The sequence below is a fragment of the Sminthopsis crassicaudata genome, chromosome 1, assembly GCF_048593235.1.
Source record: "Sminthopsis crassicaudata isolate SCR6 chromosome 1, ASM4859323v1, whole genome shotgun sequence".
NCBI lineage: Eukaryota > Metazoa > Chordata > Mammalia > Dasyuromorphia > Dasyuridae > Sminthopsis > Sminthopsis crassicaudata.
The window spans coordinates 748,470,748-748,494,063 of record NC_133617.1 but is presented as its reverse complement, the minus strand read 5'-3'; the positions used below and the strand labels follow the sequence as shown (position 1 = coordinate 748,494,063).

General features: G+C 40.4%; 1 protein-coding gene across 9 annotated transcripts in view; it reads left to right on the top strand.

Annotated features, from left to right (window-relative positions):
* Positions 1-23,316, top strand: part of CACNA1D (calcium voltage-gated channel subunit alpha1 D) — a 292,709-nt gene that overhangs the window by 90,267 nt on the left and 179,126 nt on the right. The window lies entirely within an intron of this gene.

Sequence of the window (23,316 nt, the reverse complement as noted above, 5' to 3'; positions counted from 1 at the left end):
AATTTCTCCCTCCTTCTCTATAGATCTGAAAGGTAAACTAACCCTTGTTCTCCTAATTTGCTTATAGTATCACCCTTTGTGTCTACATCATGAATCCTTTTTGACCTTAGCTTGGTATAGAGTGTTAGGTATGGGTCAGTGCCTCATTTTGCCTTACTATTTTCCAGCTCTCCCAGCAATTTTTGTCAAATAGTGAGTTCTTATCCCAGAAGCTGGAGTTTGGAGAATATCAAACACTAGATTACTATAGACATTGACTATTGTGTCTTGTGAACTTAACCTATTCCACTGATCCACTAAATACTCTATTTCTTAACCAGTACCAAATGGTTTTGATGACCATTGCTTTATAATACAGTTTTAGGTCTTTTACAGCTAGGCCATCTTCCTTTTTTTTTTTTTCATGAATTCCCTTGAAATTCTTGACTTTTTGTTTTTTCCAGATGAATTTTGTAATTGTTTTTTTCCTAGCTCTACAAATTCTCAGCAGTTTGATGGCACTGAATAAGTAGATTAATTGAGGCAGAATTGTCATTTTTATTATATTAGCTTGGCTTCCCCATGAGTACTTGATATTTTTGTGAAAAGTGTTTTGTAATTGTGTCCAATTCCTGGATTTGTCTTGGCAGATAGACTCCCAAATATTTTATATCATATACAGTTATTTTAAATGGAATGACTCTTTTTACCTCTTGCTGGATTTTGTCGGTAATATATAGTAATGTTGATGTCCTTTGTGGGTTTATTTTATATCTTGCAACTTTGTTAAAGTTGTCAATTGTTTCTAGTAGTTTTTTAGTTAATTCTCTGGGATTCTCTAAGTATACGATCATATCATCTGTAAAAATCATTAACTTTTCTTCATTACCTCATTACCTACTTTGAATACCTTCAATTTATTTTTCTTCTCATTGCCAAAGCTAACATTTCTTTTTTTTTATTATATATATATATTTTATAATATTATCCCTTGTATTCATTTTTCCAAATTACCCCCCCTCCCTCTATTCCCTCCCCCCGACAGGCAATACCATACATTTTACATGTGTTACAATATAATCTAGGTACAATACATGTGTGCGAATATCATTTTCTTGTTGCACAATAAACATTAGAATCCGAAGGTATATGCAACCTGGGCAGACAGATATTAGTGCTAACAATTTTCATTCCCCTCCCAGTGTTTCTTCTCTGGGTGTAGCTACCTCTGTCCATCATTGATCAACTGGAAGTGAGTTGGATCTTCTTTATGTTGAAGATTTCCACTTCCATCAGAATACATCCTCATACAGTATTGTTGTTGAAGTGTATAGTGATCTTCTGGTTCTGCTCATTTCACTCAGCATCAGTTGATTTAAGTCTCTCCAGGCCTCTCTATATTCCTCCTGCTGGTCATTTCTTACCGAGCAATAATATTCCATAACCTTCATATACCACAATTTACCCAACCATTCTCCAACTGATGGACATCCATTCATCTTCCAGTTTCTAGCTACAACAAAAAGAGCTGCCACAAACATTTTGGCACATATATGACTCTTTCCGCTCTTTAGTATTTCTTTGGGATATAATCCCAGTAGTAGCGCTGCTGGGTCAAAGGGTATGCACAGTTTGATAACTTTTTGGGCATAATTCCAGATTGCTCTCCAGAATGGCTGGATTCTTTCACAACTCCACCAGCAATGTATTAGTGTCCCAATTTCCCCACATCCCCTCCAACATTTGTCATTATTTGTTCCTGTCATCTTAGCCAATTTGACAGGTGTGTAGTGGTATCTCAGAGTGGTCTTAATTTGCATTTCTCTGATCAGTAGTGATTTGGAACACTCTTTCATGTGAGTGGATATAGTTTCAATTTCTTCCTCTGAGAATTGTCTGTTCATATCCTTTGACCATTTATCAATTGGAGAATGGTTCGGTTTCTTATAAATTATGGTCAGTTCTCTATATATTTTGGAAATGAGACCTTTGTCAGAACCTTTGTTTTTAAAAATATTTTCCCAATTTGTTACTTCCCTTCTAATCTTGTTTGCATTAGTATTATTTGTACAGAAACTTTTTAGTTTGATGTAATCAAAATCTTCTATTTTGTGATCAATAATGATCTCTAGTTCTCCTCTGGTCATAAATTCCTTCCTCCTCCACAAGTCTGAGAGGTAGATTATCCTCTGTTCCTCTAATCTATTTATTATCTCCCTCTTTATGCCTAAATCATGGACCCATTTTGATCTTATCTTGGTATATGGTATTAAGTGTGGATCCATATCTAATTTCTGCCATACTAATTTCCAGTTTTCCCAACAGTTTTTTCCGAACAATGAATTTTTATCCCTAATGTTGGAATCTTTGGGTTTGTCAAAGATTAGATTGCTATAGATGTACCCTTTTTTGTCCTTTGTATCTAATCTGTTCCACTGATCTACCGGTCTATTTCGTAGCCAATACCAAATGGTTTTGGTGACTGCTGCTATATAATATAGCTTTAGATCAGGTACACTTAGACCACCTTCCTCTGAGTTTTTTTTCATTAGTTCCCTTGCAATTCTTGACCTTTTATTCTTCCATATGAATTTTGTTGTTATTTTTTCTAGGTCATTAAAATAGTTTCTTGGGAGTCTGATTGGTATAGCACTAAATAAATAGATTAGTTTGGGGAGTATTGTCATCTTTATTATATTCGCTCGGCCTATCCAAGAGCACTGAATGTCTTTCCAATTATTTAAATCTGATTTTATTTTTGTGGCAAGTGTTTTGTAATTTTTCTCATATAATTCCTGACTTTTCTTTGGTAGATGGATTCCCAAATATTTTATACTCTCAACATTTGTTTGGAATGGAATTTCTCTTTGTATCTCTTGCTGTTGCATTTTGTTAGTGATATATAAAAATGCCGAGGATTTATGTGGATTTATTTTGTATCCTGCCACTTTGCTGAAATTTTGAATTATTTCTAGTAGCTTTTTAGCAGAGTCTTTGGGGTTCTCTAAGTATACCATCATGTCATCTGCAAAAAGTGATAGTTTAATTTCCTCATTTCCTACTCTAATTCCTTGAATCTCTTTCTCGGCTCTTATTGCCGAGGCTAGCGTTTCTAGTACTATATTGAATAGTAATGGTGATAGTGGGCAACCTTGTTTCACTCCTGATCTTACTGGGAAAGGTTGCAGTTTATTTCTATTGCATATTATGCTTACTGACGGTCTTAAATATATACTCCTGATTATTCTAAGGAATAATCCATTTATTCCTATACTCTCAAGAGTTTTTAGTAGGAATGGATGTTGGATTTTGTCAAATGCTTTTTCTGCATCTATTGAGATGATCATATGGTTCTTATTAATTTGATTATTAATATGGTCAATTATATTAATAGTTTTCCTAATATTAAACCAGCCCTGCATTCCTGGAATAAATCCTACTTGATCATAGTGTATTATCTTGGAGATGATTTTCTGAAGTCTTTTTGCTAATATCTTATTTAAGATTTTAGCATCAATATTCATTAAGGAGATTGGTCTATAATTTTCTTTCTCAGTTTTCGATCTACCAGGTTTAGGTATCAGTACCATGTCTGTGTCATAAAAGGAGTTTGGTAGGACTCCTTCATCCCCTATTTTTTCAAATAATTTATATAACATTGGGGCTAATTGTTCTTTAAATGTTTGGTAGAATTCACATGTGAATCCATCTGGCCCTGGGGATTTTTTCCTGGGGAGTTGATTAATAGCTTGTTCTATTTCTTTTTCTGAAATGGGACTATTTAAGCAATTTATCTCCTCCTCTGTTAATCTAGGGAGCCTATATTTTTGGAGAAAGTCATCCATTTCACTTAAGTTATCAAATTTATTGGCATAAAGTTGGGCAAAGTAACTCCTTATTATTTCTCTAATTTCCTCTTCATTGGTGGAAAGATCCCCCTTTTCATTTGTAAGACTATCAATTTGATTTTCCTCTTTCTTTTTTTTGATCAAATTTACCAAAGGTTTATCTATTTTATTGGCTTTTTCATAAAACCAACTCTTGGTTTTATTTATTAATTCAATAGTTTTTTTACTTTCAATTTTATTGATTTCTCCTTTTAATTTTTGTATTTCGAGTTTAATTTTTGGTTGGGGGCAAAGCTAACATTTCTAATACAATATTGAATAGTAGTAGTGATATAGTGGGGCAACCTTATTTCATCCCCGATTCAGTGATTCTAACAAGTGCACAAGGTTGTAATAGGAAACAAGAGAGACTGTTGGGTGGTCATGTGGTATTTTGATGTCATCAAGAGAAGTGAAATATAAAGAAATACTCCAAGGAAATGTGGGTTCTTCGTCACAATTCCCTGGCCCTTGTGTTCATCACCATGGAGATTCCGGAATCAGATGCTTTGGGTTCTTTCTGTTCCAATCACCTGAAGTCCTGCTTTGAAGTATCTGCAAGTCAATTAGGTTCATGCTTCAAAGACAAATTGTATCATCGTTATGCTGCTCTCAATGAGTCCCAATTAATGTTACAATGGCTTTTGATGACATAATTTGGGTCTTTATCTTGGATGAGATCAATAATTAGAGATGGAATTTCATTAGAGTTTGAATTTTGCTGAGATTCTGCCAGAATGCATATATATGTAGGATGTATAAATGGATGCCCTGTTCCTATAATGAATATGCTCCAATAAACCAAGAGTTAAGTACTCAGTAAGCATTTGAGTGATAAGGAAAATAGGGGTGATGGAGGATGGAAATTAGGCAGTGATTTATAGCTGCCTTTTCATCGGGGAGGTGGAGTGTATCTGAGCAGAACCAGCAGCTTTTGGGGTTTTTTTTCCACTTTTTTTTTCTTCTACAACTTTGTGAGTTTCTCCCAGCCATGGAAAGGTGCCATATCATAGTATCATCTACTCATCCTCACTGTTTCTATAATTGAGGAAACTGAGGCCATAGGGAATTTGTAACTTGTTCAAGGAGATAAATAGTATCAGAAGTGGGATTCAACTTGAACAATTCTTTTTCCCCTGGACAGGGTTGCTTCCCACAGATCTCAGGGGAGTACCTATTCAGAGCTGAGTAACATCCGTTTGCTTTGTAATAAAAAGAAACCTGCTTTGGGAATTAGTCCTGGCCAGGGTTCAAGGCCTATCTACTAATGACTGTGCCATTCCTTTCATTCCCCTCTCATTCATTCACAGCCTTCAAGAACTTAGACCTCCATCTTGGAGGCATTTGAAAAGGCCCCTTAGTAGAGGATTTGGATGTGGCTAGATATGGCTAAATGCATGTATAAATAACCCTTGGTTAAATATAATTTAAAAGCGAAAATCTTCTCCGTGAATGATGGGGGAGGGAAGCCAGTCCAGCAGTTAGTTGGTTGTTGTGTGTGTGTGTGTATTTTTTTAAAAGACACTCCTTAATTAGCACTTTGTGTGTGTGCTTGAAGTTAATGATCGGAATACATACTTGCAGAGAAAACTCGGTTCCATATGTGTGTTTTGATAATCCTCAGCGATCGCAGTCGATCTGTTGCCTGCAAGTGTTTGCAGGAAGCCGGAAGAAAGCTGCTGCCAAAATGTATTGGTAATATTTTGTATGTGCAGAGATCTCAGTAGAACATCTTAGCTGAGAAGCTAGATGCGGATTCCTTCATCTCTTGGAGGATCTTAGCGGATCCCCACCAGTTCCTGCTGGAGTGAAGGTCACTGGGAGATCCACACTGAAGACTCATCCTGTTGCTGCCCTCCTTCTCCTTTCCCAGGCTTCCCTCTTTTCTACTTCTCTACCAGTTTCTTATTTCTTGGTCACCACTGAGTCAGCACAGTGCTGCATGGCCATCATCTGGTCCTTTGGAAAGGACCCTGGGTTTGAAGTCCGAGCACAGTCAATCAGTCATTTGACAAGCTCTGAGACTACTCAGACAGACAAAAATGGCCCTGTCCACAGAAAGCTCACATTCTGACAGAAGTGAGTTTGAATTCTGACTTTGCTACTTACTCCTATGACCTTGAACAAGGCCCTTCCCTTCCCTGGGCCTTGGTTTCTTTAGCTGTAAATTGGGGATCACATGCTCTCCAAGGTCCCTTCCAGCTCTACAGCTACGATTCTAGGATTCCAAGAGTTCACAATAACTTGTCTTGTTTTCCTCACCTTCTGAAAACTAACATTCTCCTTGGGTCCCAAGAAGCATTTATGAGATCTCTTCTGGTTTTCTCACAGTGAGATCCCATGCCAGCAGATGTCTAAATAAGTTCAGTCTCCTCCCTCCATAGATTCTGCTCCTGTGATCTCAGTCAGTCAATCAATAAGGGTTTGGTATGTGCCTGGCCCTGGGCGGAGTGCCGGGGACACAAAGAATGGCACTCAAGACCATTTTTTCCTAACCTACAAATCCACCAGCTTCCTAAAGCTCCTCGTGTCCATCTAGAGGGCCCAGGGGCTTATCTCAAACCCAGCCTAGCCAAAATGGAAGTGTCTTTTACCTTAAACCTTTTTCTTGCCTTGTCTTCTCAATTTCTGTCAAGAACACCGTTATCCTCCCAGTCACTCTCCTGGTTGCCAACCTGAGTTACACTCCCTCCCTCCCTCCTTGAGATGCCAACTCGTGTCAGTTCTCTCTCTTGCCCCTTCTCTCCACCTCCCCAGCCACCATTCTCGTTCTGACGCCCATGACCTCCCTTTTAGGCTGCTGGAGCAGCGTCTAAGTAATCTCTTGGCATCATTCAGTCTCCCCAACACAGCTTATTTTCACACAGGGATCCAAATAATCTCTCAAAGGCAAAGATCTAACATAGTATTCCCCTGCTCAGGAATCTTCAGGGGCTCCCTATTACCTCAACATGAATGCAGATTCTTTCCTTCTGACATTTATAGTCCTCCATAATATGACGCCAATCTACCTTTCTAGGTTTCTTTAGATTCCACACTCCACCCAATGTCTCTTCTGCTGTGCCTTTCTACAGGTCACAGCCTCTCCTTCCTCATCCCAGGCTCTTTAAAAGCATCCTTCCATGTCCATCTTATTTGGGTGCCCCCCTCTATGTGAGTTCTTCCCTAGTCCTCCCGGTTGTTAATGCTGTTTACCTTCTTCCCTAATATCACTTTGGCCTTAACTGTGTCTAAGACATAATCCATCATTAGATTGTAAACTCCTTGAAGACAAGTCTTTTTTACAGTGTCTGGACAGAAGTGTTTATTAAATTGAATTTGGTTGAATTTGTAGGCCTGAGAATTTGTGGCCTGTCATGATTCAGGATATGACTAACAATTGCATAGAGGATACTGTTTTTAACAATCTAAAAGTTTCAAAATTTAAAAAGTAGAAATTTAAATTAGTGCCTCATGGGAAAAAGTTCTGTGAGCTTAACTTACATAGTTCCAATTGGCCATACAGGGTTAAAGACAGTGGGATAGAGGCCGTGGTGTTTAAGCTTATTGCCTTTCCCTAACCCAATCATTATTAGAATGATGATAAATCTGTGTAATTACAGATCCATTAAAAATGCATCTGCCTAGACCCCAATGAACAGAATTGATGGATTTTGTGAGTACTCAGTGACAAAGGAAAAAGGAAGATTTTAATGGGCTACAGTTTTAAGGAGGTTGTTTATTGATCTCTTCTATTATCCTTCTCGACTCTCTGAGTGCTTGCATGAAACTCTCCCACAAACAGAAGCAGAGAAGAAAATATGGAATCACTCATCTTGTAGGAAACTTCTTGTGACTTACCTCAAAATCGCTCCATATCTCAAAGGGGCTTTGGGAAGCCCCTCAGCCATCCAGCCTTCTGGCACCCAAAGTGGCCAGTGGTTGTCCCCTCCCCTGCCCCAATCACTCATGTGTATCATCAAATGATCAGTCTGTCAGGAGGTACCTCCTCCATTCGGGCTTGGGGGAGGGGAGGAGATGCTGGGCACAGAGCACCAAAATCATCCCTAACCTCTGGGAGCTTATAGCCTCTCAGGGGTAATAGCTTGGATCTGGGGTAAAAATGGCTGGAACAGACTCTAGAGTCCAGAGGCCTGGATTCAAATTCTGCCTCTTTGTGAACTTGAACACATCAGCTAACCTCCATGGGCCTCAACTTCCCTTTCAGTACAACTGAAAAAGGGTTGACTTTTAACCTGTCAGAGCCCTTCAAGGTCTAGATCTGTGTCTAAAAAATATAAGAGACACAAAGGAAATAGATGAGGTAAGTGGCAAAGTGGTGATACTGGACACAGACAGGCAGGTCACTTTGCCTTTCTCAGCCTCCATTTCCTCATCTGTAAAATGGGGATTATGATAGCACCTACCTCCCAGGGTTGTTGTGAAGATCCAGTGAGATCATATGTGTAAAGTGTTGCATAAATGTCTATCATTATCAACATTATCAACGTCTATATTTGAATGAGTCTCCTCCGATAGTATGTATATTGATTGAGGATGAGGATGTTTTGTTTCTGTCTTTGTATCTAAGCAACTAGCTCTGTGTCTGACCCAGAGCAGATGCTTAATACTCACTGATTGATTAAAATGTACTCCATCCAGACTCACTGACCATACATTAAAACAGGGGTTCTCAAACTACGGCCCATGGGCCAGATGCGGCCCGCTGAGGACATTTATGGGGCCCGTCGGGTTATGGCAAATGGGCTGAGGGGTGGACACAGAGCGTGAGCTTTTGTTTTTACTATAGTCTGGCCCTCCCACAGTCTGAGGGACAGTGAACTGGCCCCCTGTTTAAAAAGTTTGAGGACCACTGTGTTAAAATGTACACGTGCCTTGGGATGCTTGTTTCTGTCTCAGTTTGAGATTATAATCAATCCGTGAACATCTTTAAGCTCCCACTATGTATGGGCCAGCACTGGGCCCGGGAAGGGGAGGAGGCGCCACGCAGAAACTCAGACAATTTCCGTCCTCAAGGAGTTACATCTATAGGGAGAGTAGCCAGGGCACAGGTGGTTGGTATGATGGAAAGACAGTACGAGATTTGGAGCCAGAAAGATGAGTTCAAATCTTTCCTCAGTCATTTATTTACCAGTTGTCTGACCTTGGTCAAGTTACTGAACTGCTTTTTGCCTCAGTTTCCCCAGCTGTAAAATGAGGATAATTGTAGCCTCCATCGTCCAGGTTTGTTATGAGGATCATGGGAGATAATATTTATAAAGCACTTAGCACGGCGTGTTGTTTGTACTGGGTGCTATATAAAGGCTAACTATTACCGTTATAACATTATGACATTTGTTAACATTAATAATTATGCTAACAGCATTACGACAGCTGTTATAATGATGATGAAGACGATGTACCCACATTAGGGTAAACAAAAGACAGGCCAGGTCAGTTCGTTGGGAATCAGGCTTGGAGAGGTTCCTACAGTTGTGGGATCTGGAAAGGCCTCAGGAAGAGGAGGTGGACTCTGTCAGCTTCCCCATGATATGAAACAGAACATAAAAGAACTTTCTGAACCAACTCTTAGGATTTTCCGGGGGATGGGGGTGAGGGACAAACTCTGCACAAAACTCACATGCTATTTACAGAACGCAGGGAGTTGGCTCTGGCTCCATCAGCCATTTCTGAGCCGAACAGAGCTATCACGGGGGGAAAAAAAAAGATGTGCTTCCTTCAGGATCCTCTCGGGCCTCCTATGAGGGGGGCTACCTTTTTAAATAGCCACAAACTTATCCATTGGCTTGTTCGCTTTTTCTGGGAAATGTAAATCCCATAAAGGATGCTAGAAATGTAGTGTCCTGTCTTATACATCCCGACTCACAGACCCTGAGCTTGCTGACCCTGAAGCAATGCATGCAGAGCAAGGGACCGCTTGCAGGGGTAAAGAGTTTCCCATCTGGGAGTCCCTATACCAATTAAATGACAGATCCAGTCCAAAATAAAGATGGCCGGGGGCAGCTAGGTGGCGCAGTGGATAGAGCACCAGCCCTGAATTCAGGAGGACCTGAGTTCAAATCTGATCTCAGACACTTAATACTTCCTAACTGTGTGACCCTGGGCAAGTCACTTAACCCCAGCCTCAGGAAAAAAATAAATAAATAAATAAAAAATAAAGATGGCAGATGAAAAAATAAATAAATAAATAAAAAATAAAGATGGCAGATGACACGTGTCTTGAATCATCTGAGAAAATGTAATCACGATGAGCTTTTGTGGAGTAACCAAATTTCACTTGGACTCAATTACATAATAAAAGGGAATATGATCTTAAGCCTGGAAAGGAACTCATGCCTTCTCTGAAACCTTTCAGTGCTAAGAGATGAAGGAGAGTCAAGATTCTCCGGTAATTAATTGTGTCTGATCCCTGACAATGAAGTTGGAGCTGAAATGGATGGAGCTGGTCAGCAGCCCGGCGGGCAGCGGTGGGTCTGGGAGGCATCATCTCAGCCCCGCCGCTGACGGCTTTATTGATTTAAGCTTCTGGCACGCTCTTGTTAAATTTTTTTTTAAATCTCCCAATATCTCTAGAGCAAGTTCATTTGGTTTGAAAATGCACATCCCAAAGATTAAGGCAGCTGTGAATTATAGCCACCAAATGATTAATATCCCGAGTGAGTCTATCCAGTGCTTTATCTCCATTATGGAATCTGCCACTGAAATATTTTTATGGTTGAATTAAAAAATTTACTCAAAAAGAAATGATCCATTCCCCCGTGATCTCAGCACATCACCCATCCTTAAAAGAAACCCTTGGGAAGATTGTCTCCAAAAGCTCATTTTTCCATCTGGGTAGAAAGGCCTGGGCAGTGGATCCTGGAGCTCCCCAAAGCTCTCCTGTACATCATCAGGCCCACATCCCTGGGCACCTCCATTCTGCAGAGGCTGCTGCCCGGGCCTTTCACCTGATACCGGGGCCTTTTTCTAGAGAGGAGGAACAACTGTTAAGACGCAGGGGTTCTCAACTGCGGCCCGCTGAGGATGTTTATGCGCCCGCTGGGTTATGGCAAATGGGCTGAGGGGTGGACACAGAGTGTGAGCTTTTGTTTTTACTCTAGTCCGGCCCTCCCACAGTCTGAGGGACAGGGAACTGGCCCCGATTTAAAAAGTTTGAGGACCACTGGTTAAGAGTTTTGAGAGGCTTTCCCCCTGCAGGTAAAATCTGAAAGCTGGCTTCCTTCTCCAAGGAGGCGCTGTGTGGTACAGTCAGAATCACTCCTCAAGGGCCCTGCTGGGGCTTTTCTGGACCTAAAACTCTTCATTCCTCTTGGGCATGATCTATATTTCTGGTACAAGACTCTGGCGGGAAGATGCCTGGAGAGCAGTTCTAAGAGAAGCATCTTTGATGTGCGGTAATACAGAGAATTTCTGATGACCTGAGGCTTGATTCTCAAAACAAATGAGATTCAGACCATTCCTTAAAAGGATGGGGAGAATTTCAGCCTAATGAGATGAGGGGTAAGCACCTGAAATCTAATGAGCACTGGACAAAGGGAGAAAAGGAGGGAGGGGTGAACATGTCATGGGCAAATAGAACAGAAAGAGACAAGTGAGATATCTAAATATGCAACGGTAGGTTGGGACCAGAGGATCCTGGCCGCCTGGTGACTACGGACCACCCTGGATACTCAGTCTATGAGCTAACATGAGTTTCAGCTCATGCACTTAAAGTCAGAAGACCTGGATTCAAATCTTGCCTCCTCCTCTTAATTAGTCCCGGACCACTCAACCACCTTTGAGCCTATTTCCTCATAGGCAAAATAATTAGATTAATCCTTGTGCTTCCTGCATACCAGGGATGCTGTGAGGTCCAAATGCAGAAAAAGTCCTATCAAGTGTCAGCTAAGCCACTGTTTCCCAAAGGTAATGGGACATCTTAGAGTGTGCTTCATCTGATCCTGGCCTTCCTGCTCCCATTTTAAAGGAAGTCAATTCTACAATTTAAGCTTTTAAATGTATTTTATTAGTCTATTTTCTAAATGAAGATTGGTCGATTCTCCCACGTAAGCATAAGTCATTTCCCAGTTGAAGGACCCTAATCTGCATATCTCATTAATATGAACAGGGCAGGAATGGGTAGGGAGGAGAATTACCCAGATTTCCATCCATGTAACCATAGGCCTCAGCCTGTCCTCCTCCTCTTTTTTCTGATTCACTGCCAGACTGGTTACCAGAGGTTTAAATTAAAACTTATTCAAGCAGAACGAGAGGAGCAGCTGCAGGTCCCCCCAAGGTCACTAGGATCCGAGATCTGAGAGGCGGTCCGACAGAAAAGCTCTCTGGGCATCACTGCACCAGCTACCAACCAGGCCCTCCCCGGCGTGTGGCGGCTCCGCGGCCCAGCCGGATCCTTGCTGGACTTGCTGAGGAGGGAGCAGCGTCCCTTAGTGACAGTGCTTAATAAATACTTATTGCCTGACTAATGCAAGTGTTAGACGGGGCCTTGCGTGGTTTCCCACCCCAATGCCTGCATTTGGTAGGTCTAAATTTGCACAGAACAATCGTGGAGAACCTAAGTTTAGACACTATACTTACAGGTCTGGAAGGCCTTATTATTTGTTAATTACTGATGAGTTTTTAGAGATAATTTTAATTGTCCCAGCCTTTTCCGATGACATTAATATGAAGAGAACCCTCCAGAATGGGAGAGGAATCTCTTTTTGGTTTTTCAGTGGAACTAAAAGAGACCCAATCTGGTTCTCCAGAAACTTATGACCCAACAGAGGCAAGAGACCCCTGGAACTGATTAATCTGCGTTCTATGACAGCAGCTCGCCTGGGAAATTTGTGCTTTTAATCTGGGAAGACTTCTAGGAGGGGGAGAATGATGGATTTGGCAATAAGCAGATAATATTCCACGGGACAAAGAGAGAACTTCAGACCTTATCCTGAAGCCTGCAGGCTGCTGGGGGTTTGTCTCACATCACGTCCAGAGCTTTTTGGTGTTGCTGAATTGTTTAGGACATTTTCAGTCATGACTGATTGTTTGTGACCCCAATTGGGGGTTTTCATCACAAAGACACTGGAGTGGTTTGCTGTTTCCTTTTCCAGCTCATTTACAGATGATGCCACTGAGGCAAACAGGGTAAAGTGACTTGCCCAGGATCATACAGCCAGATTTGAACTTGGGAAGATGTTTGGCTGACCCCAGGTCAGGCACTCTACCCATTGCAATGCCACCTAGCTGCTTTCAGTGGGAAGTATTTATGAAGATAAATGAGGTCTTTTATAAAAAGGAAATATCACCAACTCTTCATAAATCTAGATGGCTTAAGCTGAATTTGTTTAAAATGGAATCCATCTTCATATATCAATTCCACTTCACCCCAGTACTGGATAAGAAAAACGCATTCTGACTTTACAGGCAAGCTTTGCTGGGGGGGGGAGGGGAGAGAGAGAGAGAGAGAGAGAGAGAGAGAGAGAGAGAGAGAGAGAGAGAGAGAGAGAGAGAGAGAGCTGGATCTGTGGTGTACACGAGTCTTAATGATGGATTCAGCTAGATTGTTCTTTCTTGTGTTCTTCTGCAGTGAGTAATTCCCAGACTCTCCAAATGAATTTTTAAAAGGGTCAAGCACTTGCTATGTGCTAATGCTGAGGATGAAAATGCAAAAGGGTTTCAAAAAATTTTAGAGTGGAAGAAAGGGAGCGGTTATACATAGGGGGGCAGTGAAGCATGCTTTGGTTTGGGAGCTCACTGAGATGAGAAGTGAGCAGTCCATTGAAACATCCTTTCCGAGATGAAAAAGGACTTCAGCTACTCTAGTGCATAATCGGATAAGATCTCTTTCATCGTCCCTCACACTGTCTTTCAGCCTTCAGTCTTGACTTCCAACAACAGGGAATTTTATGCATCTTCCATTCTACTTTGAGACATTTCTGATCTCAAGGAAATTGGTGGCAGACTTCTTAGACCAGGCCACTGTGCAGCTCCCATCCATGTTCCCAACTCCTCTTCTCTGTGACCAAGTAAAAGAGAACTTCCTTATCTGTGTTACAGCCCAACCAGGTACTTGAAAGACAGGTGTCCTATTTCTTCAAGTCGGCTCATCTACAGCCTAAACGCTGCCTCTTTTATCACCCTGTCATCCTAGGGTCTGATCTGACTAAGCTCTGGAGAGAAAAGAGATCTCAAGTCCTAAATCGATGCCATGAGTCACAAGCATCAACGACCATTTTCAGTGTCAGGAAAGATTCTTCAAAAATAAAAGCTAAAGACAAACAAGTAGGTTTTAAAATGGGTCCTCAAGGTTCTCTCCCGTAGTGGCCAGCTGGGAAGGAGAGGGCTCTCTTAAAGTATGTGTGTTATTACTGTAAATATTGATTAGGGTTAAACCCCCTTTTCTTTCTTTCTTTTTTTATTTAATAGTTTTTATTTACCAGATATCTGCATGGGTAATTTTACAACATCAACAATTGCCAAACCTTTTGTTCTAATTTCCTCCACCTCCAGATGTCAGGTTGACCAATATATGTTGAATATATTAAAGTATATGTTAAATACAATATATGTATACATGCCCAAACAGTTGTTTTGCTGTACAAAAAGAATCAGACTTAGAAATAGTGTACAATTAGCCTGTGAAGGAAATCCAAAATGCAGGCAGACAAAAACAGAGAGATTGGGAATTCTATGTAGTGGTTCGTAGTTGTCTCCCAGAGTTCTTTCCCTGGGTATAGCTGGTTCAGTTTATTACTGCTCTATTGGAGCTGATTTGGTTCATGTCATTGTTGGAGAGGGCCCCGTCCATCATACCATATTGTTGTTGAAGTGTATAATGATCTCCTGGTTCTGCTCATTTCACTCAGCCTCAGTTCATGTCAGTCTCTCCAGGCCTTTCTGAAATCATCCTGTTGTAAACCCCCTTTTCTATGTAACCCAGTAAATAAAAATAAAAATGAAGGAGAACTGCAAGTTAATCTGCCCTTTTTAGCTCCTGTTGTTGGCTTAAGATGTTGCAATATAATACCTAAAACCAGGAATTGGTGGCTGGAGTGTGAACTGGAGGAGAATGATTCATCACTGCAGGCTTATAGATTAAGATGGGAGGGACCTCAGAGACCATCTTCATTTTTCACAGGAGGAAACTGAAGCTCAATGAAGGCAAAAGGGCTTGTCCAAGTTCATATACGGAGCTGGGGTCAGAGCAAATCTTGTCTTCTGCCTCTAAATCCAGCATTCTTCTCATGACTTTATCATTCTCATGAACACAATTCTGGAAAAAAATTAATCCATGGCAGGCAGTGAATTCGGTGTTTTGGAGCTTAGATAAATTACAATCTCTGCAAGGTGAGGAACTTGAGGAAAATCTTCAAAAACAAGAAATTCCATCTCTAAATGAGCTTGCAGAATATCATGGGTGTAGGGATACAAGGATGTGTGTGAGTGTGTCTATTCTATACACATAATTACATCAGCATGGTGGATGTTTTTGCTATTTTTAAAGACTTGGAGAAATAGATCATTGGGATTTTAAATTCACAGATGAGCCAAATGTAAAGTACACAGTGTAACCTTTGTGTCAGGGGCATCTTGTTCTGTAGCACAAAGAGTCTTAGTTTCAATGTTGCCCTTTTCCTCTCATTACTTGGCTCAGCCCCCACCCAGCTATCTGGAAGAATCTTTCTGCCAGATTTCTTGGCATACATACCTATCTTTCAAGTGCACTGGACACAGTAGACATGACAAGTTTTATTAGAAACCAAGAAAAAAAAAAAAAGAACTGCCCCCCCACCAACAACTTAGAATGACTCCAAGCCCCTTGTATCCCAAAGAGATCTTAAAGGAGGGAAAGGGGCCCCCATGTGCAAAGATGTTTGTGGCAGCCCTCTTTGTAGTGGAAAGAAACTGGGAAGTGAGTGGCTTCCCAGAGGAATGGCTGAATAAGTTATGGTATATGAATGTTGTGGAATATTATTGTCCTATAAGAAATGATCAGCAGGATGATTTCAGAGAGGCCTGGAGAGACTGACAGGAACTGATGCTAAAAATGAGCAGATCCAGGAGATCATTGTACACAACAACACGATTATACAATGATCAATTCTGATGGACGTGGCTCTTTTCAACAATGAGATGATTGAGGCCAGTTCCAATGATCTTGTGATGGAGAGCCATCTGCACCCAGAGAAAGGACTGTGGGAACTGAGGGTGGCTCACAACATGGCATTTTCACTCTTTTTGCTATTGTTCGCTTGCATTTTGTTTTCTTTCTCACTTTTTTCCCTTTTTAATCTGATTTTTCTTATGCAGCACAATAATTGTAGAAATATGTATAGAAGAATTGCCTGTGTTTAACATATATTGGATTACTTGCCATCTAGAGGAAGGGATGGGTGGAAGGGGAGGAAAAATTTGGAACACAAAGTTTTACAAAGGTCATTGTCAAAAAATTATCCATGCATATGTTTTGAAAATAAAAGCTTTATTTAAAAAAAAGTGACTCCAAGCCCCTTTCAGTGAACACATCCCAGAGTCATTCGGGATGCTAGGGCTGAGAGTACTGGTATAGCACAAATCAGCTTGTGTTGCCATCTCTCCAGCTGTCCTTACTACTGTTTTCATCTTGTTACTTCACTGAATGTATAAAAGGAACATAAAGAGTATGAGATCTGGAATCAGATGGCTTGGGTCAAATGCTCAAATGCCAGTGACTACCTGTGAGACCTTGGACAAATCAGGTAACTTCTTGAAGCCTTGGTTTCCTCATCTGTAAATAGGGTAGTGGACTAGACGGCCTCTGAGGTCTGAGGTCCCTTCCTCCGACAGGGCTCACCATTTGTGGCGCTCTTGTGGAAGAAATATTCCCGTCCCCATTTTACACATGTGGAGGCTGGAGTTCAGAGAGGCAAAAAACAAACAAACAAACAACAACAACAACAACAAAAAACACCCTCACAGTCAAAATGATAGATAACAAATGTCAGAATCCTCTGAACTTTGACTTTCTCAGCTGTAAAGCTCTGGAAGTAGGAAGCATGTCTCCCCCTTTATTTCTCTGGGATTCTCTTGAGTGCTCAGCTCAGTGATTAGGACAGGACATCATGGAAACCAGACTGGATCCTGATGCTTCATCCCTCTCTCATGTAATCAGTTTCAGCTCCTCATTCTCCCAGTCTCCATCTCCACCTCAGCTTCAGCAGCCCTTCTTCCTCTCCTCAGCCTCTTCCTCTCCTCAGCCTCTTCCTCCACGAGTTCTTTCCTGGAACCTCCATCTGAAGAAGCTCTGGATTTCCACACCACTTTTCCACCTTGCCCCCATATGGGTACTTCCTGTGCTTTCTGCCTCCTCCAGCCCTTTTACAATTCCCTTTTTGGCGTTCCTCTTTTATAATGTAATCTTCTTAAAAGTTGGGAATGTTTTTCTTTTGCTTGTATTTTATTAACACAATCTCTAGCATGGCTTATCTAATTATTAATACATGGCTTATCTAATCTTATCCATCAATGTTGTATTGATATATCTGCATATTTGAGAGCCTCAGCCCTTTAAAGGTCTTGTTTGGAGCATGGGTCCAGTGAATGTTGGTTTGCTACTGCTTACTAATTTCATACCAAAGGCACATTTGTATACAGTCAAATTGTCCAGGATCACAGTTTAAAATATTAATGTGATCTCTGATTCTCATATCAGCAAAAGTTGGTTTATCCAGCATTTTGTTAACAGGAAATCTCTATTAACCACACTCTTCAAATCCACAGTGCGATATTCATTAATTTTCATTAAATAAATGATTTCTTTGCTGAAAGAACTGGGAGATGTTGAGCTGCTGTCAGGGATCACTGAAAGATCCTGGAGGGATGTCACAAGATCAGAGGAAAGGAAAATGCTCAGAATTTCAAAAAAACTGAAGCGAGTAGAGTTTTCAAATTATAGGCCAGAATCCTTGACTTTTTAAAAGCAAAATTCTAGCCTATAATGTCCCAGAAATGGTTTATGAACCATTAGAAAACAAAGGATGCAGGAATCATTAATAAACAACATGACCCCCCAGATTAATATTATTTATTTTTGGGGAAGAAAACATTCACAAGATTGCCACAAGGGAAGTGGAAATGCTTTAGATCTTGGTTGCTTAGCATTTAACAGAACCTCTCCTGTTATTATTATGGATAAGATGAAGAGATGCAATTAGATAACACAAGCAGGTGGATTCAGAACTAGCTAAATAACGAGTACCAAAGAGGAGTCATTGGTGGGTCACTGTTGACTTGGAGGGAGTCTTTCTCTGTCAAAGGCCTATAGAATTAGAGCTGGAAGGGGCCTGAGAGGTTATTGAATCTGATCCCTTCATTGGGATGAGAAGCTGAGGCCCAGAGATGTTAAATAAGTATCTGAGGGTCACACAGGTAATAAGAATCTGAGGCAGGCTTAGACTGACTACAGGCAGAGCTTGTGTTTTTTGTATCACATTTCACATAGAGGTCATGTGGATAGAATGCTGGGTGGAGAGCCAGGAAGACTAGAGTTCAAGTTCAGCATCAGACCTTTAGACCTTGGGCAAGTAACTTAACCCTTTAAAAAAAAATCAATCTATGAACATTAAGCACCTACTATGTGCTAACTAAAGTGCAGAGAATATAAAAAGTGTCAAGGGACACTCCTCCTTGAGTTCACAATTTAATTGAAAAAAAAAAAAAACAACATTCAAACAAATATGTAGAAAACAAACTAGATGTAGGATAAATAGGAGATGCTTCACAGAGTGAAGGCACTGGAAGTAAGAGGGGTTGGGGAAAGGCTTCCTGGAGAAGGTGGGACTTAGAGGAAGAAGAGTGTTCCAGGGTTGGGGGATAAACAGGAAATAGATGGAGCTGGGAGACAAAGTGCCTTCTTCATGGAACTGCCAGGAGGCCAGTGTCACGAAACTGAAGAGTACATGTTGAGGAGTATGGTGTTAGAAAACCAGAAAGGTAGGAGGGGGCTAGGTCAGGAAGGGCTCTGAATGCCAAACAAACTTTTTATTTGCTCCTGGAGGCAAGAGGGAGCCAATGGTGTCCAGGGAGAGGGGATGTGATGGGACTGCTCTCCTCTGTAAAATGGGGATTATAATAGCATCTCTGTCTCCAAGTGGTGGCAAGGATAAAATGAGACACTATTGGTAAAGTGCTTTACACAGCAACTAGCACATAGTAGGCATCTAGGCAATGTTTGTTCCCCTCCCTTTTCTTTCTTCCCTAACGATTACTATATACTCTAAAATACTTATGACGGGGTGTCCAAGAGGAGAAGAGGCTGCTCATAAGGGAGTGAAGGGCTTCAAGTCTGCACTACAAGAGAACAAAAGGGCCTAGTTTGGTCTTACACTTTGGTGGCTGCCATGTTTTGAGGCCACGGGGCCCATTTTTTTCTTGACTCTTCATCTTGATGATCTCATCTACTCCCATGGGTTCATTTATTATCTTTATACAGCGGCCTCATAAATCTACATATCCACCCATCATCACTCTAGTCTCGCAGCCTTTAATTGCCTGCTGGGACATCCTGGCCTAGGAGAGATTCCACAGACATCTAAGATGCAAGTAATAAAGGTGACTCACTCTTTTCCCCCAAACTCCTCCTCCTCCTCTGTGTTAGAGGTGAAAATAGAACCCAGGTCCTCCAGTCCCCTTCAGAGTTTCTTGCGTTATATCATGTGGGATGTGGACATTGACTGCTTTATGATCACACTCAGAATCCCAGATTTCTTTGGCCAGACCTCCCTCCTCCAGCTGGTAAATTTCATTTAAAGTTAACACCTAAATCCAAGTCTTACAAATACTTTTTGCTCCTGTCTCACCATCATCATATAAGCTCCTTGAGGTTAGAGATGGTCTCATTTTTATATTTTTATCAACAGAACTATCACATAGGTGCTGAATACTTTTTCATTCATTCATTCCTTCATTCAGCCCATCTTTCTAGAGTGATTTTGAATTAGTCCCCTTCATGCACTCTATGTTCTGGCTTAGATGGGCCTACTTGCTGTTTCTTGTACAGAACATTCCATCTTCTACTTCTATTTCTTCTGATTGTCCCTCATGTTTAGAATATTTAACCTTTAAATCTCTGCTTCAGGGACTCTTAACTTTTCATTCTTTTTTTTATTATTATTATTTTTTTATTTTTCCTGAGGCTGGGGTTAAGTGACTTGCCCAGGGTCACACAGCTAGGAAGTGTTAAGTGTCTGAGACCAGATTTGAACTCGGGTCCTCCTGAATTCAAGGCTGGTGCTCTATCTACTGCACCACCTAGCTGCCCCCCATTCTTTTTTTTTTTTAATGGACCCTTTGACAGTTATTCTGGTGAAGTCTATGAACTCCTTTTCAGAATAATGCTTTTAAATACCCAAAATAAAATACACGAGATTTCCAAGGAAAACAATTCTATTAAAATATAATTATCAAAATATGAAAACACCCAAATAAATCAAGTTCATGGATCCCAGATTAAGAACCCCTGCTTTATCCTTTAGAATCCTTCGCTCAAATATAGTTCAAACACTACCACCTGAGAGAGAAGTCTTTCCTGATCCTAGCTGTTACGTGATCGGCACTTCATCTTTCACACTAGAACTTAATTTGTATTTATCTTGTATACTTTGTTTCATGGGCTGCTATAGGAAAAACAAAAGAAAATTTCTCACTAAGTGCCTAGCCTACGGATGATGGTCCTCTCCCTGTTTAATTGGGCTGGACCTCAGAGAGTAGACCATCTGTTGCTGGGGCCTGAAGGAACCTACCAAAACTTATCCTCAGCTTCTATAACCTGGTTACCTTTATCCCACAATGACACCTTAGAGGAAGATTGTGGAAGCAGCATTCTACCTGTGTCATAAGGTTTCAAGACATGCAAAACAACCGTCTTTAAAGAATGAAAAATCGATAGTACACAGAGGGAAATGGGGAGGCATATGGTGGCGCATTCAGTAAACATTTATTAATTGTTCACTATGTGCCATGAACCATGAGATAATAGGAAGAGACTGTACAAATCCTGCCAAAACTCCACAAATAAAATCGGTATATGATCAAGACCTGAAGATTTATAATTATATTAAAAATTACAAAAAGAAACCTTTAGAAATTGTATTTTCCTTGTTGGATATAGTTAAGGTATAATCTCCTCAATGTGTATGTATGTGTGTGTGTAATTTAAATAAGGACTAGATAAATAGCTTTCATATGAGTTCTTTTGTCCCTAAAATGAGCTGTGGACCTTTTCACTGGGTGTACTTCATTTAAGGGTTTTCTTTCCTTTTGTTTTCTTATTCAGTTGGTATATTTTTAAAAATATAAGTGTTTTTAACTTTGTCTGTAAACTAGCTCTTGCATTCAGACTTTCCTTTCTATTTCTGCCATCTTTATCACCCCTCATAGAGAGATTAATCTCCCATCTATCTTTGTGCCTCTACTTTCTTTTTAAAATGCATGTCACATATTACGACAGGTCAGTTTCCCACATACATAAGTTGATTCTTGTCACAATCCTGTGACATAAAAAAAAAATCTTTGGTAATTCTTCATCATCTGCAGATAAAGTCCTAACCCTTAGCTGGCCATTTAATGTTCTCCACAATCTGGTTTCATTTAACCTTTTCAGAATTTTTTTTTTTTCATACTGTTCCTTTTTATATATTTTTGGTCGTCTCTCTGGAATAGCTTGTTTTCAAAACTTCTGCTTTCCCCTCTATGCTTGAAATACATTTCCTTCCCTACCCACCTAAAAATATGCTATTCATCTTTCAAAGTTTAATTCAAATGCCATCTCTTCCTCGCAACTTTCCCATAAACCCTTTTTTTCCTTCCCCAGACATAGTTCAAAATTCCTTCTTTAAACTTGCAGAGCACTTTGTTTATATTTCTCGTATGGACTTAGCACATCTTGTCTTATATTTTTATGTTTGCCTGATTTTATTTCCTCTGTCAGAAGTTAAATTCCTTATAGGAAGACGGCCTTCTTTATCTTTTTCTCTCTCATTTCCTAGTGCCTTACTGTCACACACTCGGTAAATGTCTGTTAAATTTAATTGAATTGGAGTCAGATTAATAATATGAAATATTGAGTTCCTATAAAGTGTTAGTACACTGGAGAGACGTAGAAATAAGTATCCTATATACTATAAGATATTTAATATGTATGGGAATGCCTGCCATCTAGGGGAGGGGGTGGAGGGAAGGAGGGGAAAATTCGGAACAGAAGGGAGTACAAGGGATAATGTTGTAAAAAATGTTATAATTATAAAATTAATAAAAAAAATAAGTATCCTAGGGAGAAATAAAGATAGACTTTCCTAGGTCCTGGAAAGACACTGTATACAAATCCTGCCAAAACTCCACAAAGAAGAATTTCTGCTTAAAGAAGCTTCTCTCTGATTAATTTAAGTAGCTTCTTTTTAGTAGAAGACTCTTGCACAACTCATACCCCCTTTTTTCAGTGTTAAATGACTCTATGACTGCAAACTTCTCAGCGTTGCATAGAAAGCCCTTTGCAATCAGGTTCTTGCCCATCTATCTTTCCAGATTTATTTACCATTTCTCCACATACTTTCCATTTCAACCAACTGGGCAAGCCTTCTCTCATTTCTGCACCTTTATCCCTGTCGCCTAAAATGTTTTCTCGATGTCTATCTCTTAATGGAACTTGGGATTGGCCACTCTTTTCTCCTGTCTTAGAAGAGTAATCTCCCTCAGACATTGCTGGTTTGGGGTATGGTTGGTTTAGAACAAAAATCCTCTTTCCTGATTACTTTTAAGGGGGAAAGTTGCTCTAAAATGACACCCATAGGCTTGGTCTCTTCCTGCCAAATGCCGGTTATATAAAAGACCATCGCAGATAGTGAATAGCAAGGCAATTTTGTTTATTAAATTATTTATTAAAATATTATTAAAATTTTATTAAAATATTTAGTCAACAAAAATCAGAATCCTATAGATGGACATGCATTAGAAGAAACCCTAGAGTACTTTGGATCTTTAAATAAGAATGAGATCTTGCCCTGAAAGAGAGACATCGATCTCACGTAAGGGAAATTCTCTGAAATTTTTAGGGAAGCCTGCTGGAAATCTGGGGCATGATGAGGCATCCAAACTTTTCTGTAGCTTTCAGAGCCTTTCTCTTTTCTTCCCACATGCCTGGAGTTGTATCTAGGCAGAGTCTGGGCCGACTCAAAGAAGAAAAGAAAACAAAGGTTCTTCAGAACTTGTCCCATGTCCTCATGCAGGAGCCTCTCCACCAAGGAGAGCAGTCTCCCACAACTGAGCCACAGCTTAACCAGAAGCCTTTACCTCTTTGGAGTTCTCCTCCGTCATCATTAGTGCTTGCTCCCATACCATTTCATTGGATTTACCCCATCGTGCCAAGTCTTTCTAGTAGAATGTAAGAGACTAGAGGGCAAGGACTGCCACGAGTACCATGCTGGCATGGGGGATT